Genomic DNA, 20415 nt, shown 5'->3' with positions numbered 1-20415 from the left:
CCAGCAGATAAAATATTTTTACCAAAAGGACCTCAACATCCAGGGGATTCAACTCCCTGAAGTACAAAGACTTAAGGTAGGGAGACTTCAAGAATATCATTGGTCCGCTCCGGGAAAATCTGTCGGGGAGAAAAACTCTCTTGACTACAGAAAACCCGGGCTTAAAGTTTAGGCTTAAAATGTTAAGGAACACCCACCATTAAGGGGATTAATCATCAAGTGCTAAGTTGAGTTAAGGAACCCAGGGTGGCAGCTTTCAAATAGCGTTCCAAAGTTCAAGCAACCAGTAAACGCTCAAAATTGTCCACTTAGCTTTGGCTGCAGTTTTCAAATCGCTGTCCTGTGTAGTGCCTTCTAGCCACAGTCCAAGCAGGAAAATCCAAAACACGCCGTAGGTGTGATAATTTTATTCCACGAATAAACGTTTACATCAAGAACATCCATTCCACCATTGGGTTGGGTTTGGTTTTGGTATTTGACAACATCTTTTTGCAAAAGTTAGGAGCTTGCATTTCAGACTTTGCTATTACTAACACCTCTATTGGAGTTAACCCCACCCCTCAACGTACAAATACCCCCCTCTTTTGAAAAACCAAGCAAGAGGTTTTTAGCGCTGGACGGTACGCTGAATGCTCTGACCTGCTTTGATGCTCATAGGAACTCTAGGATCATTGGCTGGGATTAAAAGCCTCTTGCACGGTTTTGTAAAAGAGAGAAGGGGAGTTATCCCCCTGATTTACGATGCCCCGCTAACGTTTTTAGCGCCAGCCACGGCGGTAACAGCTCGGATGCTATAAGAATTCGATGAGCGTCAGAGCCGTCACTCATCTTCAGCCTCAGCCGTCATTATTATTATCAGCAAGAGCAGATGACCAATCGCCTCCAAGATCACAAAAAAAAAACAAAACACAAAAAAACTGGGCCTCCTGAGATAACAGGAGAGAACCCTAGACTCCTTGCTCGAATATATGTAGTGTAAAATCCCTGAATGAACTGTGCAAGGAAGGAGGACTTGAGGACAGAATAGATGATGAAAATCATGAGGAGCTAAAATATTATTACAAAAAAGAGGAAAGATCCGATGGCTGGCAGGCGAAAACCCCCGAGGCTGAAGAATGGGTATAGAAACGCTAAAAACGCTAACGCAGCTTTGTAAAGGAGGGCGTGTGTTTGGTGTTTAACATTCTGCCATCATTTCTAGTAATTGCTCTGAACGACGTAAGAATGGTGGACTTTAGCTATGGAAACTCTGAAGGGGGCAGAGAATATTTAAGGCCTCTGCGGCGTCGGCCTGGGAGAAGAGCAACCAGGAGTGTGGCTTGCTTGATTCTCTGATATGTTGAGGTTTTCCTGATGGCCTCGGATGTGACTGGGAAACTTTCTGAGCCATGAGTAGGATCAGCAGGGGTGACTGAAAGCAATCTACAAGCAATCTCCGACCGACAGTACTTTTAAACAAAGATGAACCCACTAGTGAAAGGAATATTAAATACAACAAATAAAAAAATTCTTCCAACAAGTATGAGACTTATAAATATACTATAAATTGCAGCTCAAAATGTATAATAAATTGCCACAGAGAGAGCAAAATATCAAGGCCACATTTATCAAAATCACGTGTAGGCAAAATTAATGAGAAAGTCCTCAGTTTTGAGGAAGGGTATAGAAGTCCTGTGTAGAAGAGACCAGGTGAAGACCCCCTGAAATGTCCCCCATTTAAGCAGAAACAGGCCAATACGGATGGAGCCTAAAATGAATGCTGAAAAAGTAAAAATGGACTCTGACTAACAAACTCTTAACAAACTGTCAGCTCTGAAAGACACTTCTGCTTTCTTGAAGGAAAGGTCAACCACAAAACACAGCTGGAAAGGAAGACACAGAAATTGATGTAAGAAATTCATCAAGAAACTGGGCTGTGCAGCGTAAGAACAAGGGATGTAAGGAAGTAAAAACTAACCACAGAGCTAAAAACCATTAGGCCAGGTGCTCAGAGGCGGGGCTTGGTATATTAACAGGACATTTAGGGGAAATCAGGGTAGAATTAAGAAATCATAAGGGGTGTGGTAACACAGTATCACTCATGTTAACCAATCATTAGATTAATAAATGAGATAATAAATATGATTAACCAATGAAAATGTGAAATGTAACATGCATCAAGGTGGGCCAGAGCTGTCAGAGTCCTATAAAAGAGGGCTCCCGGGACCAGAGCTTCAGAACTCTTTGGAAGTTCTCCATCAGTCTGGCCAGCCTGATGTATGCTCTATCATTCTGTATGCTATGTGATTTGTTCCTGTAAGCTACCATTTGATTATTAAACTCATAATGTTTGAACCAGCGTAAAGGGAGTCGAGTGGTCTGTCTGTGAAGGCCTAGGGTCTTCAGTTTTCACAACTCCTAAAGGAAAATCCCATTATTCAGAATTGCTGGATCACTTTTAACTCAACTGGGTACAATCATGTGATGCATCCCAGGACCAGTGGTGGTGGTGGTGGGGGGGATGGTCCACCCTGGGTGTGGTTTTGGTAGGGGTGCAGGTATCCGTTTTCCTCTCTGCCCTCCTGCTCCTTCCTGACCCGCCTCCCCCCCCCCCCCGCCGAGTGCCCCCTTCCCTCAAACCTCTTTAATTTTCCCTGCGTGAGCAGCATGATGAACTTGCTGCCTGGGGTCGATGTCGCCTCTCTCTGATATCACCTCTCTCTGATGTCACCTCCGGGCCAAACACCTGATGATGGCGTGTGATGATGGAAGTATAGAATAAACTTGAAACTTGATTATGACGTGATGTGTATCTCCTCCTAAAGATGTCTGCTGGGATGTCTGAGGGGCCAGTCTGCTGACCTCCAGACATCCCAGTGGTTTGTTATGGGGCATTTTTCCCTTATATATTTTTTGTTGGAAAACGGCCCTTAAAGAAAGATGCACTGAACGCATCAGCATCTAAAAGATGGTGTTTATCGAACCAAAGAAGATAGATCTTTTTCTGGTTCATAAATGACCATGTTTGGCACTGGATCTTTGGATGAAAATGTCCAAAATTGGATTTAGGTGTCATATCAAAAATGCTACTCAATAGATCTAAACCCTATAAGAAACAGGAGGAGAGCAGAGACAGTTCCTCAAGTCGCTTCCCTCTTTTTTTGTTTTCTGTCTCCAACTGAAGAGCGTCCCTGCATTGTCCCAAATTCCTTTGTCATCTGATGTTCATCAGATTTTTTACAGCTTTTTTTTCCCCCTTTGTCCCCTTGTTTCCTTTTCCGTTCACTTTCTCATGTTGTCATTTTCTCCTTCCTTTTCTCTCCTCCCTTTCACGATCCTTTTATCTTCTCTGTTTTTCCAGTTTCTCTTCCTCCTTTTCTCAGTTTTCGCCACTATTCACGGCTACTACATTCCTTCATTCACAATTTCCTCATCTTCTTCACCCGCTTCCAAAACTTCCTAACTTTTATTCTCTTTTCTCCTTTTGTCTCTGCTTCACTAACTTTATATTTCTGAGATTTTCTTCTGAAAAAAACCCCAGAGCAAAATGAAACTTATCGCTGTGTGTATGAGAGCTGAGATCTGTTAGGAAAGTGGCAGAGTAGAGGTGTGGAGGCAGGGAGCTATTTTTTCTTGGCCTGTGGCGCAGGGGTTAAAGCTACAGCTTCAGAACCCTGAGGTTGTGGGTTCAGACCCCTGCTGCTCCTTGTGACCCTGGGCAAGTCACTTAGGGCTCCTTTTACAAAGGCGCGGAATAGCGTGCTCTAAATTGCCACATGCGCTAGCCGCTACCGCCTCCTTTTGAGCAGGCAGTAGATTTTTGGATAGCGCGCGCTAAAACGCTTAGCACACCTTTGTAAAAGGAGCCCTTAATTCCCCCCCACTGCCCCAGGTACATTCGATAGATTGTGAGCCCACCGGGACAGACAGGGAAAATGCTTGAGTACCTGAATAAATTCATGTAAACTATTTTGAGCTCCCCTGGGAGAACAGTATAGAAATTGGAATAAATAAATAGTGAGAAAATGTTCAGCCTTTGATAACCAGAGCTGGTATTGTGATGTCATAATGCCTCAGTCCACCAATGCCTAAGAGCCAACCTCATCAGTGATGTCACAATGGCTGGATTGTCCTGCACTTGACTTACTTTTACGACATTTTGATTTCTAGAGTGGTGCAGTGGTTAAAACTACAGCCTCGGCACTCTGAGGTTGTGGGTTCAAACTCCCCCCTCCCCTCCATTGCCCCAGGAACATTAGATAGATCGTGAGCCCACTGGGACAGACAGGGAACATGCTTGAGTACCTGAATAAACACATGTAAACCGTTCTGAACTCCCAGGGGAGAACGGTATAGAAAATTGAATAAATAAAAAGATAGCCTTGGATTGTTTTCTAGATTAAGAAAATGGAAACGTCTTCAACCTGATCTCGTGAGAAGTAGGTTTAGAAATAGAAACATAGAAATAGACAGCAGATAAGGGCCCACGGCCCATCTAGTCTGCCCACCTTAATGTCCCTCCCCTACCTTTGCCCTGTGAATAGATCCCATGTGCCGATCCCATTTGGCCTTAAAATCAGGCACGCTGCTGGCCTCAATCACCTGTAGTGGAAGACTATTCCAGCGATCAACCACTCTTTCAGTGAAAAAGAATTTCCTGGTGTCACCTCGTAGTTTCCCGCCCCTGATTTTCAACGGATGCCCTCTTGTTGTCGTGGGACCCTTGAAAAAGAAGATATCTTCCTCCGCCTCGATGCGGCCCGTAAGATACTTGAACGTCTCGATCATGTCCCCCCTCTCTCTGCGCTCCTCGAGCGAGTATAGCTGTAATTTGTCAAGCCGTTCTTCGTACGGTAGATCCTTGAGTCCCGAGACCATCCGGGTGGCCATTCTTTGCACCGACTCCAGTCTCAGCACATCCTTGCGATAATGCGGCCTCCAGAATTGCATCTGCTTTAGTAACTGAAAAGCAGATGCAGCCCGAGCAGGTTCTCTGTCAAAGATGATGGAACGGGGTTGGAGAAGGTCAGAATGGTTAGTGTCACCCTTGCTCCATTTTTAAAAGGTGAATGTGCTGGTGGGGAGCATGCAGGACACACATTGAGACCCAGATTTTTAAGTGATAAGTGCAGAGATGCAAGTTAAGTGTTGGACTCTACATTATACTCATTTTCCCTAGATTTAGGGCTCCTTTTACTAAGGTGCTCTAGTGTTTTTAGTGCACGCAGCAGATTAGTACACGCTAACCCCGTGCTACGCGGCTAGAACTAACGCCAGCTCAATGCTGGCGTTAGCGTGTGGCGTGCGCGGCATTGTAGCGTGTTAAAGCCCTAACGCAGCTTAGTAAAAGGAGCCCTTCATGGAATTATATTAGAGGAGAGTGTGGCGCAGTGGTTAGAGCTACAGCTTCAGCACCCTGAAGTGGTGGGTTCAAATCCCACGCTGCTCCTTGTGACCCTGGGCAAGTCACATTAGACTATGGGCCCACCAAGACATGGCAGATTTGGGACGGGCGGTCGGAGGCAACGACAGAGTCGAATTCCTTGGGCGAAAGCGGTGCAGATGTGGCGCTGCAGTCGTTGGCCTGCGATCGGAGGAGCTGGAGGGAACTTCCTGCGAGGCCAGATATCAGGGTGTACCTGGTGAGTCGCGCTGGGTGTTTGCCGGATGTCCAGCTTCGGCGACCTGTGGTCGGGGCGATCCTCTTCGCCACTTCTGCCTCTCTCCTGCGCGTCTGGCCCCGATGGCAGCGGCGTGTTCAAGGCTTGCCCGGCTCATATTCTGAAAACTTCTCCCTCGAAGTCCCAGCATCCATCAGCCTGGTTTTTCTCAAAAGTTACTCGACGTTGTTGGGAGTCCATGCACAGTGGGGAAGGTAGCAGCAGCAAATCAGAGGTTCACTGGTCAGTTCCAGCTCCAGCGGCACCAACACGTACCAGAATCGGCACCGAATGGCTTTTTCACAGAGGAAAGGATTGCATTGAGAAGACCATCGCAGAGGAGGAGACATGGACAGCATAGAACTATCAACCAAATCTCTTACCTGTAGAAGTCCTTTATCTGGAAGCTGAAATTGTGGATTGAAGTCAATATTTTTTACTTTTAATTTTTTTCCAGTTTTATGAATTATTTGTAATCTTATTCATTGCTTTACCATTTTGTTCTATTTCTATCTTTTAAATTTCTCCAGAATTCTTTTTTCAACAGTTCCTCCTCTATATCTCTTCTCTTCTATCTTTCAAAGCACACAGTTCTGTTAGATTGCTTATTTTCTCATTTTTTCTCTTTCCTTACTTTGCACTTCATTACTACTCTCTAGGTACTTCAGTTAGATTGTGAGCCTTCGGGACAGTTAGGGAACTTCTAAGTACCTTTCTTACTTATAATTTTAATGTATATTTTCTGAAAACCGCTTAGAACCTAACGGATGTAGCGGTATATAAGAAATAAATTACATTACATTACATTACATTACATATAGGGAAAATGCTTGAAGTTCCTGTATGTAAACCACTTTGAGGGTGCTTGTGAAACTACACAAAGGCAGCATCCAAGCCCCAATCCCTTTCCCTGATGTCCTAATGCCTGGCAGAAACCCAAAGAGTAGCAACATTCCGGAGCTGAATTGTGACGTCATAATGCCTCATTCCACCAATGCCTAAGAGCCAACCTCATCTGTGATATCACAATGGCTTCATTGTTTTATACTTGGCCCACTTCCGATATTGCATTGGAGGAGAGTGTGGCACGGTGGTTAGACATACCCTGAGGTTGTGGGTTCAAATCCCATGCTGCTCTCCGTGACCCTGAGCAAGTCACTTAATCCTCCACTGCCCCAGGCGTATTAGATAGACTGAGCCCACTGGGAGTGGTTGTATTAACTACAAAATTTGGTTGCTTCCATTGCATTCCACTCTATTGCTACAAATGCATGTGCACTCTTGCATGCATTTTAGAAAAGGGTCTCTATCAAGAGATTCGTTTTTAAAATATTACTGATGATGAAATATTTTGACACCTACCAGACAGACCTTAACATAGATCTGGGCTTTCTTTCCCACTGCTTTGACACTTCTGTCTCCTGCTCACCCCCCCCACCCCTCCCTCTTCCCGTGAAACTCTCCCTGAAATGCTTTCATGTTTTCCTTATATATACTGTGTGCTCTAAAATTCCTCTTCTGGTCCTCTCGAGCTTGGTGTCTCTGTACTGCATTTCACAGAACATAATAACAAAGCAGATATCCGTGGATAAGGACCATTTGGATCTTGAAGTCCTCCCATCTTCCCCATATGTCAGTGCCTTGTTACAGATTCATGCTGGTTGACCTTGCCATTCTTTCTACCATCTGCTCTTTCAAATCCATGTGCTAAGTTATAAGCGGCACGCAATCTGTGCTGATAAACTTTTAGATTCCTCCCCATTTTCTGTGTCGAATTTTTACGAGCATGACTCACAAAAGTGGAAAGTGGGCTTATTTCATAGCAGGAAGTAGTGGTAGTTAAAGATGAAAGTGGACATCATCCTAGTTGTACACTTGAATCACTAGCAATAACTAGAATACTTGTAATTTATTTGTAAATGTTACCTTTTTTTGTACATGTAGCAACTAAAATACTGCTTTCAAATGAACTGCTTTTTCCTAGAACCATAGAGAGAAGGCATGCTTTGGTTTATATAGGGTCCTGCTGTCCTCAATTTGACTTGTCATGGAATAGAACCCCGAATACATTATTCGTATTCAGCCAATTAGTGACTTAAATTCAAGTACGAATAATCTACTGTGCTAAGTTCTACTGACATAAACATTTGCTGGTAAATTCTATATACCCAATTAAACCTCCTGTATAAGACCCCAGGTCCTGGACTGACATTTATCCATACCTCTCCCTCCCTCTCCATCCCATCAGAAATGCATAAGCACCCTTTCCTCCCTTCCACCCCCAAAACATATGAATTCCTCAGAGGATCCCCCCCCCCCTCTCTTTTCCTCTGCCTCCCTGAGTCCCTCTGATCCTCTTCCTTCTCACTGCCCCCAAAGCAGACTGAAAACCCACCTTTTTGATATAGCTTTCAATCCTTAACCCTACTCCTCTGCCCTCCAACCCAGCCCATTGATTAACTGTTCCCCTTAACTGTATCCATGACATCTTGTTTGACTGTCTTGCCTGTTTAGAATGTAAGCTCTTTCGAGCAGGGACTGTTTTCTTACTCTTTGTGACTCTGTACAGTGCTACATGCTTCTGGTAGCGTTATAGAAATAATTAATAGTCGTAGTAAAGCCCCACTGATCCCCTTCCCTCCTCTTTTTACAGGCTTAACTTTGTCCAATTCCTAGTATGACAGCAATGCCTACTTGTTCCTGCCCTTCTTGGCTGCCTCTTCAAAATTGCTGCTATGACCTCTAGTGCCAGCCTGGTGGTACTGCTGAAGTGCTGAGGCTGTTTTCAGGATTCAGTCACGGTCTACATACAGCACTGATAACAGAAAAATCGACTAATTTGCAAGCAGAAATAAAGGTTGGACCTTTTGCAACTCCCCCTCTCTTTCTATTTGCTTTTTTTAAAAAAAAACAATTTTTCTTTACTTGGCTTCTGCTACTGATTTTCTGCTAAATTTCTTTCTTGAAATCTGTATCCTACAGGTTTGCCTTAGTCACCGAAGACAGGAATACTTTGAGCCACCTTTCAGGCAATACTAATTAGATTCACAGACATTGCTAGACGTGGAGCATTGTTTATTTATCTTCCTGCATGCCACATGCAACTCTACCCTGAAGATCACCCCTGAAGGACTGGGTGGCTGCCGCCTGCATTGTAAAAACTGATTATGTTGTTGCAGAGGCCTTCCGGAAGCAGACCAGACTGTATCTATGAGGGCCTGCTGAAAATTCTCAGACCAACCCAAAAAGGTTGGGGCAATCTCCATCAATGAGTACGCACTTAGAGCCATATTCTAGAAACAGCGTCCCGATTGTAGGCTATGGTAGGCATCCTACTGCAATCTAACCAGCCAATCGGATGCATGTTTTCTAAAAAAAAAAAACCATACAAAAAACCAAGAACCCAGGCAGGCTTCCTACACTTAGGTGTCTGTTAAGGGTGTAGAGAGGTATCTAAGCTTGTCCAAGGCTGAACGTGAATGTGGTTTCACCCAGAAGTGGCCTTAGGCAAGCTTAAGTAGCCCTAGGGCTGCGATAGGTGCCTGAAATGTAGGCCAGTAAAAAGCTGGCCTACATTTCAAATGGACACGGCTGCTAAAACTAATCGCAGCAAGGAAATCTCCCCGCTATGGTCAACTGAGTGGCCACAGCAGGGAACCCCTGAACCCTACTGTAAGTCAGACAGCAGGAGGGATGCCCACTCCCTCCCGCCATCATCCCCGAAACCCCCCCTACACACACATACTGTCCCTGCCCACAACTTCCCCAGCAAGAGGGATGCCCACTCATTCCTACCGCAAACTGCAAAACAATCATCAGCAGGAGGGATGCCCATTCCCTCCTGTCAGCACCCCCCCCTCCCCCCACACACACACATACAACATCCCTGGCAGGGGGATACCCACTATCTCCTGCTTGTACCTCCCTGAACCCATGACCCCCCTCCCTGAAACCCTGACCCTCTCCCCCCACCCCCCAAAGCACACCCAGACCCCCCGGACCTTTAAAAGCAAGGCCGGCTAGAGGAATGCCTACTTCCTCTGGCCGGCAGTCCTGCCTCTTCAGAATGACAGGCCTTCCCCTTCGCAGAAATGTTGCTATGGAATTAGAAACCAAATTACTGTTAAGAGAAATATTGCAAGCTTTATTTTGCTGATGCCATTTATGTGATAAAATTCTAGTTGCATAGAAACGTTTCCTGTCAACATACTTATTCCCAGCATTGCGGAGTTAATGCCAAGGGTTAAATGTAAATAATTCACTAATCACCATACATCGTGCTACATAACCGGAGATATCGATAGAATGTGGGCTACATTCAAGGCAGTGCATTACTTCCTACTGCACTCTGTCTAAAAATGATCCCTTAATGTGGAACACACTAGTAGATGGTGTTCATGGTGCCACTGCTGAGCGATGGTCAAGACTCTCTCCACTCATGAGCTGTGACTGTTGACTCCACAGCATCTGCAGGCTTGGCCAATCAGGGAATCAGATGCATGGGATGCGAGTCAAAATCCAGGTCTTCCACATGAGGTTTTACAGCATTTGCCGCTGAGTCATTGGGCTGGCCCTTACAGCTTACTCTTTTGCCCTATAGACTGAATTGTATAAACATGGGACATTGGGTAGTTTATCCTGCTTTACAAATACCATTGATGCTACTATTCCCAGAATCGGGTGCAGTTAGCTGGAAATACATATAACCTTGCCAGGGCATTCTTCTCTCTTCCACCTTGTACCTCCCTGATTGTTTCATCACCGTCTACACTTAGTGAAAAAAGAAGAGATGAACCAGGTCTCAGATGCAAGGAGGCATTTTGATGGAAGAAATACATTCAACCAGCATTATATAAAGAGCCCTAATGCTCGATCAATACTCTTATAAATGGGGGGGGGGGAAAGGAGGGACTCTTTTCAGGACCAAGGAGAGCAGCCTGCTCTGCAAGCATACAAAGATATTGGCAGCTGCTTTGTGGAATGAAATGAGCCAGACAAGTGAAGCAAAAAATTTGAAATGTTTTTCATTTGAAAAGCCCTGAGAGTAGTGCTCACGCTCCGGCAGAGATATGAGTGTCAATTTTTATTCAGATTTGGTTATTCACGTAATCTTTGGTAAACCTTCTCCTTTTTTTTTTTTTAAATCACACTGGTAATTTAATGCCAAGGCATTTAGCGGTTTTAGACTTTAAGCAAGAGACAATATCTCCCTTCTTTTTGTTTGCTATCCCTGCCCTCTCTTTTTCCCTATACATTGCTTGTTTCTGTTTCTTCTAATGCATAGAGAGGGCAGATCACTACTAGCAATTCTCCTGGGGGTTCTTGTTCCACTTGTTGGTTCCCCCTTTGCCATGGTTTGGAAAGGTAGAGCAAAAGAGGTGTCTGACAGCAGTGAGTGGGAGTTAACGAGTTGAAAGCAGTTTTTAAAAAAGTGGGCTTTTAGCTTGGATTTGAATACTTCTAGAGATGGAGCAAGATGTATTGATTCAGGCAGCCTGTTCCAGGCATATGGCGTTGCAGGAAAGAATGGATGGAGTCTGGAGTTGGCAGAGGAGAAGGGTACAGATAAGAGGGACTTACCCAATGAATTGAGTTCATGGGGGGAGGAGCATAGGGGAAGATAAGTGAAGAGAGATATTGGGGGGCTAAAGAGTAAATGCACCTATAAGTCAATAAGAGGAGTTTGAACTGTATTTGGAAACAAATGGGGAGCCAATGAAGTGATTTGAGGAGAGGGGTAATGTGAGAATAGCGGCTCTCATGGAATATAGGTCATGGAGCAGAATTTTGAATGGACTGAAGAGGTGAGAGATGGATGTACGGGAGGTCTGAGAGAAGTACAGTCTAAATTGCAGTAGTCTAAATGTGAGGTGATGCGAGCGTAGATAAGGGTTTTGGTAATGTGTTCAGAGAGGAGAGGTTGGATTTTGGTAATATTATAGAGGAGGAGCATCATGATGACAGCCAATTGGGGACCAGCGGTGGACCAGGCAGGAACGCGAACAGCAAGAGCCTGCCTTCTGTGCCGCTCTGCCTGAACAGAAGAACAGCCATACAGTGAGGGAGACAGGCAGGAGCGTGGAAACTCCAACGGACTTTTTAAAAAGGTACCGGGGGCTGCCTACGGGGGGAGGGTGCCTGGGCTGCCTACAGGGGGGGGGGGTATTCGCTCCATAAGATGCACCCTTATTGCCACGACCATATTTCCAATGATCTGGACATAGGTACGACAAGTGAGGTGATTAAATTTGCGGACGATGCAAAGTTATTCAGAGTAGTGAAGACGTAGGGGAATTGCTAAGATCTGCAATGTGACATAATCAGGCTCGAGGAATGGGTATCAACATAGCAGATGAGGTTCAACGTGGATAAGTGTAAAGTCGGTAACAAAAATCTCATGCATGAATACAGGATGTCCGGGGTGGTACTTGGAGAGACCTCCCAGGAAAGAGACTTGGGAGTTCTGATCGACAAGTCGATGAAGCCGTCCGCGCAATGCGTGGCAGCAGTGAAAAGGGCGAACACAATGCTAGGAATGATAAATAAGGGGATCACGAACAGATCAGAGAAGATTATCATGCTGCTGTACCGGGCCATGGTGCGCCCTCACCTGGAGTACTGCATCCAGCACTGATCGCCGTACATGAAGAAGGACACGGTACTACTCGAAAGAGTCCAGAGAAGAGCGACTAAGATGGTTAAGGGGTTGGAGGAGTTGCCATACAGCGAAAGATTAGAGAAACTGGGCCTCTTCTCCCTCGAACAGAGGAGATTGAGAGGGGACATGATCGAAACATTGAAGGTACTGAAGGGGATAGACTTAGTAGATAAGGACAGGTTGTTCACCCTCTCCACGGTAACGAGAGAACGAGAGGGCACTCTCTAAAGTTAAAAGGGGATAGATTCCGGACAAATGTAAGGAAGTTCTTCTTCACCCAAAGAGTGGTAGGAAACTGGAACACTCTTCCGGAATTTGTCATAGGGGAAAACACCCTCCAGGGATTCAAGACAAAGTTAGACAAGTTCCTGCAGAACAAGAACATGCTCTGGTAGGGCTAGTCTCAGTTAGGGCGCTGGTCTTTGACCGGAGGGCCGCCACATGAGCGGACTGCTGGGCAGGATGGACCACTGGTCTGACCCAGCAATGGTAATTCTTATGTTCTTATGTTCACCCACTTTTTTTGGGGGGGGAAAAAGTGCATCTTATGGAGCAAAAAATATGGTACCTTTGTCTAAGCACACGTTAACAAAGGATGTCAGTCATAACAGAAAATCGGGAGGCGCGTATTCTACCATATTAGCTGGACAGATATCCAAGCAACAAAAAGTTTTAGACAGTCTCCTCAACAGGTTAGAGACTTCTTGTGGGGTAACAGTACAGAACTCATTTCAGCATCTGTCCGCTGGTATTCCTTCCTCCTTCCTGTCACCTACAGAATCGATTTCATTGCAGTCTTCCAAAGTATGGGCTAGATTCACTAAACCTTCCGATCGTGTCCCGACGATTGCAAAATCAGTTTTACTGGTTTTGCGATCGTGCCCTGACCCAATTCACTAAACAGCTTCCTGATCAATCTCTGATCCGATCCACCCATGCAAATGAGGGGAAATGGCATGCAAAAGTAGTAGTAGTAGTAAGTAGTAGTAGTAGTAGTAAGTAGTAGTAGTAAGTAGTAGTAGTAAGTAGTAGTAGTAGTAGTAGTAGTAGTAGTAAGTAGTAGTAGTAAGTAGTAGTAGTAAGTAGTAGTAGTAAGCCTCACAGGTATGTAAGAGTGATTTACAATGTTAGGTCCACGGGACAAGTAGAATGAGATTTATATAAATATAAGTAAAACGTATGGTGACTCAGTATTCCTTTAAAATTCAAGTTTTAATTAGGTTTTAATTAAAATTGTGTTTTTAACAGGGACCCCTCCTGACGAAGGACCCGAAACTCGAGTCGGGGGGCCGGGCTTAGTATCAACTAATTTTAGCAAGCACGGTTGCAATGGCAAACACAAGTAGCACACAGCACTTTAAGTTTTTTGCACTTTAATCTCACCGCAGCTGGAGATCAAGGAGATAGCCGCCAAGCCCATTGAAGTCACATTCAAGATAAGTGAACTCTATCTTTTTACAAGCATACATAGTAAGACCTATTGTATCGTACAAATGAAGCAGGTTGGCAAAGGGACAACAGAAGTGATATGATGGTCCCGAGTATACCCCAGTTTGGTGAGATCACTGAATTTATGGGTATTGGTCTGAACACTTCACAATAATTATATTTAAATTTCATCATATTTATTATGATAGAGCTGTGATAAATTTAAAAAAGCAATTTAATAATCATCACAGAATAACATTATATATCTCCCCAGTTGTTAGTGTATGCAAAAGTAGGAAGCCATCGATTCACTATGCAGAAGAAACACCAGTTGGGTTTGCCGATCCGAAAAGAAGTGACTGCAGAGGACCAGTCGCTTACTATCCCTGCCAACTCTCCTGCCCTGAAATATCAGTATCGAGGTTACAACCCCATATAAAACAACCGTCAAAATAAAAAATAAATATCTTTACGTATGCCTAAGAATTCCTTTTTTATATTTTCAGTAATAAGTGCATTGCAAGCCCATAGTTTTAACCGTGGTTTTAACCCGCGGGTTTAAAGCGTGTTCTGTTTGATAATCTGGCTACCACAAAATAATTCACTGCGTCGGTCACAAATCATTCCTTTTTAAAAATGTCTAACTCGTAGGGCCAGCCAGTGACGTGCAGGAATAAACCCCGCCCACTAACTACGTAGTCATGCGTTTTGATCGCTCTTACAGCGATCGGTGGGATCGCTATAGGGCTTGCGTCCGATCAGATCATTTGCGTGTAGAATCTGTAGTGAATCGGTCGCTCGGCAAACCTCGGCCAACAATAATCCAGATCGGTAAGTTTAGTGAATCTAGGCCTATGCGTGAAAGATTCCCTCACTCTCTTAATCTTTTCCTGGAAGTAACTTGCCATGCTAATATCATCAGTTTGTTCTAAAAACAGAGCTGGCTGTTATACCTTTAGTGGATGTTAATGAATTAAAAAGCTTAAACAGACTCTTGGAGGAGTTTCTTGACTGATTAATCAGGTCGTCATAGTTCCTTAGCTTCTCTTATGGCCAATTTATATAGTGCTCCTTTTACAAAGGTGCTCTAGCGTTTTTAACGCACGCTAGCCAAAAAATTACCAACTGCTTGAAAGGAGGCGGTAATGACTAGCGCTCGTGGCATTTTAGCTAAGCGCATGCTAAAACCACTAGCGCACCTTTGTAAAAGGAGCCCATAGTTTTCATTCGCTTCTCCAACTAATTTAATGTTCCTGTTTCCGATGCGTTCTCCAAATTCTTTCCATAGAAACATAGAAATAGACAGCAGATAAGGGCCACGGCCCATCTAGTCTGCCCACCCTAATATCCCTCCCCTACCTTTGCCTTGTGAATAGATCTCATGTGCCGATCCCATTTGACCTTAAAATCAGGCACGCTGCTGGCCTCAATCACCTGTAGTGGAAGACTATTCCAGCGATCAACCACTCTTTCAGTGAAAAAGAATTTCCTGGTGTCACCTCGTAGTTTCCCGCCCCTGATTTTCCACGGATGCCCTCTTGTTGTCGTGGGACCCTTGAAAAAGAAGATATCTTCCTCCGCCTCGATGCGGCCCGTAAGATACTTGAACGTCTCGATCATGTCTCCCCTCTCTCTGTGCTCCTCGAGCGAGTATAGTTGTAATTTGCCCACTACATTACTTAGTTTGGCGTCATCGGCGAATAATGTTATTTTACCTCGAAGCCCTTCTGCCAAGTCCCTTATAAAGATGTTGAATAGGATCGGGCCCAAGACTGAGCCCTGTGGCACTCCACTGATCACCTCCGTCATTTCGGAGGGAGTGCCGTTCACCACCACCCTTTGAAGCCTACCTCCAAGCCAGTTCCCAACCCATTGCGTCAATGTGTCACCTAATCCTATAGAACTCATCTTGCTCAGCAACCTGCGGTGTGGTATGCTATCGAATGCTTTGCTAAAGTCCAGGTACACGATGTCCAGGGACTCCCCAACATCCAGCTTCCCCGTCACCCAGTCAAAGAAGCTGATCAGGTTGGATTGGCATGATCTCCCCTTAGTAAATCCATGTTGTCGGGGATCCCGTAGATTCTCCTCATCCAGGATCTTATCCAATTGGTGTTTGATTAGAGTTTCCATTAGTTTGCTCACTATCGATGTTTGACTCACTGGTCTGTAGTTTGCTGTCTCCATCTTTGAGCCTTTCTTGTGGAGTGGAATGACGTTAGCCGTCCTCCAGTCCAATGGGACGCTGCCTGTACTAAGGGAGAGGTTGAAGAGCGCACACAGTGGCTCCGCCAAGACATCACTCAGCTCCCTAAGCACCCTGGGGTGCAGGTTGTCCAGCCCCAGCCGTCTTCTTTTTGTTCTTAAGGCTAATAAAGGTTTGGAGAACCGTGGGTTGTTCTTCCGTTTCATTTTTATGATTTTGGTTGGGGCAATCTTATCTAGAACTGATGGAGTGTTAGTGGGGGGTGCCGGCAGGAGGGATTGGGAATCCCTCCTACCGGGGATGTTCAAGGGGTTGCCAGCAGGAGGGAGTGGGCATCTCTCCTGCCAGCTGATTTGAGGTCGGGTACGGGGGTTCCCTGCCACAGCCATTCTCAGCCGATCGCAGCAGGGGAATTTCCCCCTCCAAAATCAGCTGAGCGGCAGGGACTCCTTAAAGCTGCAATTCTATAACTGGCACCCAAGAATCATGGCTTTGGGGAATCCCTGCTGCTCTGCTAATGGAGGAGAGGGGGAATTCTCCTGCTGCAGTCTAGGCAAAGATAGGTGGCTAAAATGTAGGCCAGAGTTACCACTTTAGCTCGCGTAGCGCCTCTTCGGGCATTGGCCACACCTACTTTGGCGTTCTGCTGCCTAAAGCGGCTATCTAAGCCGCGATTCCAGCGGCCATTTTATCTGCCTTTTATTTAAGCATCGGTCGGCGCTTCTACCCAGCCGTTTCTGAGCATTGGCAGGGCGCCTACTGACACCTATATTTAGGCGCTGGTTATCGAATTTGCCCCCTAACCCTTTTCAAAAATGGGTCTATAGGAACACTTCCATGCACCTTCCTCCATTTCCTTTCCCTAGCAAAATTGTAATTAATTGTGAAGTAATGATGCTCAAAAGTATATTCTCCAAACTCTGCGATGGCGACACCATTGCAAGGTTGAGGACAGAGGCATCGGTAATGAAAAATGATCTATCATGTTATCAGCTGTATATATCTACCATCATTCCTAATCTGTGGCTCTGAATCACACCAGAATATATTTCCAATCTTGGCAGTTTAAGTCCAGGGTATCATGAGATTTTTTTTATGCGGTTGACGCTTTCTGATTTGCATCCCAATGCATTTCACAGGACAACAAACGCCTCACTGCATGAGGGAAGGAATAAGAAATTACTGTTAGATCATGAAGTTAGCAATACTGACCTAAAATTAATTTGAAATTTAAAACGCAACCTGCCTTCCACTAATGTCCCAGGAGACCTTTAACCGATGGCCAAGTGTGGCTTAAAGTTTCTTTTCTCTGCCTAGATCCCGGTCACATTGCCTGCCAATTAGAAAACCGCGGGGGTTTTTTTCTGCTTTTATCTTCCTCAGCTCTGGGGCCTGATAAGAGTTCTGTTTCCAAAGATTCCTTTCCTTCGAGGTCTTCCCCTTCATCTTGTGCCTTTTTACATTTTAAAGTCAGTAGTTCCTCTTATCCCTGCTGCTCACAGACACAAACTGCGGAGCTGGGGCTGGAGATATGTGGGGGCAGCTGAAGCAGTCACTATAACCAGAGGCAGAGTCTAGAGGCCAAGAACCCCCAGACTCCCCAGAGTAATTCTTTCCCGGCCTTTCTTAAAGTGCCTCTTTTAAAGAAAAGTTAAAAGGGTTTTGCTTTAAGTGTTGGCCCCTAATTTCCTGCCTGCGCACAGTCTCTTTGCCTCCCTACCTAGGCCTTTTTTTTTTTTTTTTTTCATCATGCCTCTTTATAGACTTCTTTCACACCTCACCTATGCAGGCAGCTTTCCTTCCCCTTAGTCCTTTCTAGAGAGTTGCACGGGGACAGAAATCCCACCCATCCCCGCCCGTCCCCGCCAGGATCCTCTCCGTCCCCACCCGTCCCCGCCAGGATCCTCTCCGTCCCTACCCATCCCCGCAAGGATTACCTCCATCCCCGCCCATCCCCATAAAAAGCAGCAATTACTTCTGACAGGATCATCAATTCCAGTTTCTTTTGTGTTTGCGCTGCTGTTTTCCTTGTGGAATCTCTTTGGTGGAATCCTTTTTTTGTTTTCTGTTCAGGTAATTAACTTATAAACCCCCTCTTTTACTAAGGCTGACGTGTCCATTATATTATATGGACGAACCCTGCTTCCAAAGCCTTCCATCCTCGTGGGAGTCCCGTGGGCCAGAGGGGGGGTCTCTGTGGGAGTCCCGTGGATTAGGGGGGGATTCCCGCAGGATTCCCGCGATCCCCATTCCCATGCAGACCTCTAGTCCTTTCCTCCTCCTTCGTTTTATTGGTCACTTGTAATATTTTCCCATCTACTCTCGGTTATGTTTAATTCACTGTATTTAGATGGAAAATGGAGCAGAAAGCAGGATCCATAACACTGGAACTTTGTAGGACAGTGATCCCCCAAACCAAACCCGTCCTGGGGGGACCTCAGCCAGTCAGGTTTTCAGGACATCCACAATGAAAATTCATGAAATTGAGATGCATGCACTGCCCCTTGGTATGCAAATCTATTTCATGCATATTCATTGTGGATACCCTGAAAATCTGACAGGCTGGGGTTCCCCTCGGACAAGTTTGAGAATCACTGATGTAAGACCTCTCTTTAATTGACTACTCTGTTTTATTTTTCTTTGAAGGGAAGCAGTAACAGAGCTGCCAGAAGGAAGATTTCCAGCACCCCACCATCAGTATATTATAGGACCCACACCACTGATGCCAATGGATAGATTCTAGGACTACAAATCCCATACTGCTTTGGGATGTAAGTACAAAACCAAACTGACCAAAAATCCTGGTTCAATTTTCAATCCTTTCAACATTGGATTATTGTAATGTTATTTATCTGGGATCGTATAAAATGACTACTAGCCGACTAAAAATCATACAAAATACAGCTTTTCGTTTGATTTTTAATCTGAAAAAACACGATCATATCAGTATATATTATCAGAAGCTTCATTGGCTACCATTTGAGGTTAGAGTGCTATTTAAATTTGGATGCATGTTTTAAAGTTTTATTTGGCTTAGCGCCAGCTTACCTTGTTTCTCATTTTAGTTTTTTTTATTATTTCTAAGAAAAATTTCCGTAGATCTAGTTGGTTTTATTTTCCTTGAGCAAATGCATGTCGTTACAAAAAATTATTGGATAGGACCTTAGCATTCCAAGCAGGATTAATGAGTTCATGTTTGAATCTTCTTGTTTCTCCATTTCTTACTTACTATCAATTTCGAAAAGATCTTAAAACCCACTTATTTAGACAATATAATATACATTACTGATTTTCATATTATCATGTAGTTATAATGTACTTTTACTCTTTTATCTATACTTATTTTAGTTTATATTGTGTTTTCCTTATTCATTAGTTTGAATGCTTGTATTAGTTACTTAGAATTTTATTATGTATGATGTTATTATTATATTGTATGCTGAGTACCTACTGTGAAAACCTCTATGAACTACTTATTAGGCGGTATAGAAAAATAAATTATTATTATTCTAGCCTTAACTTCTGTAGCAATGCCCTTCTCCCAGAGCCTTTTGCTGGACCTCTCATAACCTCTGCTTAAATTTATCAAATGTATCTATATGCCTGTTGGGCTCATACGCAAAACCCACTGGCAGGCAGTGTTTATTTCAATTTGTTGCATACAAATAAACCATCTTTCGACAGGAAAAGGCATCCAACAGCCTCAACAGACACCGTAACCCAGGGGTGTCAAAGTCCCTCCTCGAGGGTCTCAGGATTTCCCCAATGAATATGCATGAGATCTCTTTGCATGCACCACTTTCATTGTATGCTAATAGACCTCATGCAAATTCATTGGGGAAATCCTGAAAACCCGACTGGATTGCGGCCCTCGAGGAGGGACTTTGACACCCTTGCTGTAACCCATAGGTCAGGCAAAATAGTTGCAAGCATACTTTTTTTTAACCACCATCTCAGGGACCCCCTGAAGAAGACGTGCTGATCGAAACATGGACCGTGTCGGGTCCCTTTACTCGTCAAAAGGTGGTCTATTTGTACGCAAGAAATTGTGTATTGAAATAAACACTGCCTGCACCTTGTACAGTGGTCTGTGGTTTTCATTTTTTTGTCTTGGATTTCACTGTGCCCTCACTACAAATTTGATGGATTTTGTTCCTTAGTCTGACCTTATTCTCAGACTGGAAGCATCTTTTTTTTTTTTTTTTGGCCTGATCAGGTACCTTGAGTATATATATATATAAAAAACTTAAATAAATGCATCCCACAGTCTAAGAAAAGGCACTGAGTCTTAGTGCACACTTACTTGAGAAATGAGGCAACAATGTCAGTTTGGTTCTATTTATAACTAAAACTTATTAGTTAATTGAAACGTTCTATCTCTGGCAAATGAAACGATAGGAAGATGTGGTTTGTTGCATTTGAATCAGCATCTTCTTGATTACTTAGCCAGCTGAATAACTCAGTTTCTAAGACTTGGTCCCTTT

General features: G+C 44.3%; 1 long non-coding RNA gene across 1 annotated transcript in view; it reads left to right on the top strand.

Annotated features, from left to right (window-relative positions):
- The first annotated feature begins 8328 nt into the window (after positions 1 to 8328).
- The window catches only part of LOC117369091, a 31393-nt gene continuing 19306 nt past the window's right edge, over positions 8329 to 20415 (top strand). The window contains exons 1-2 of the long non-coding RNA XR_004541079.1: positions 8329 to 8496; positions 18578 to 18702. This is a non-coding gene — a long non-coding RNA (uncharacterized LOC117369091). The remainder of the gene's footprint in view (positions 8497 to 18577; positions 18703 to 20415) is intronic.

This window comes from Geotrypetes seraphini, chromosome 11 (genome assembly GCF_902459505.1).
Source record: "Geotrypetes seraphini chromosome 11, aGeoSer1.1, whole genome shotgun sequence".
In the NCBI taxonomy this organism is placed as follows: Eukaryota; Metazoa; Chordata; class Amphibia; order Gymnophiona; family Dermophiidae; genus Geotrypetes; species Geotrypetes seraphini.
The sequence above is the reverse complement of the archived record's forward strand: the minus strand, read 5'-3'. Positions and strand labels throughout refer to the sequence as shown.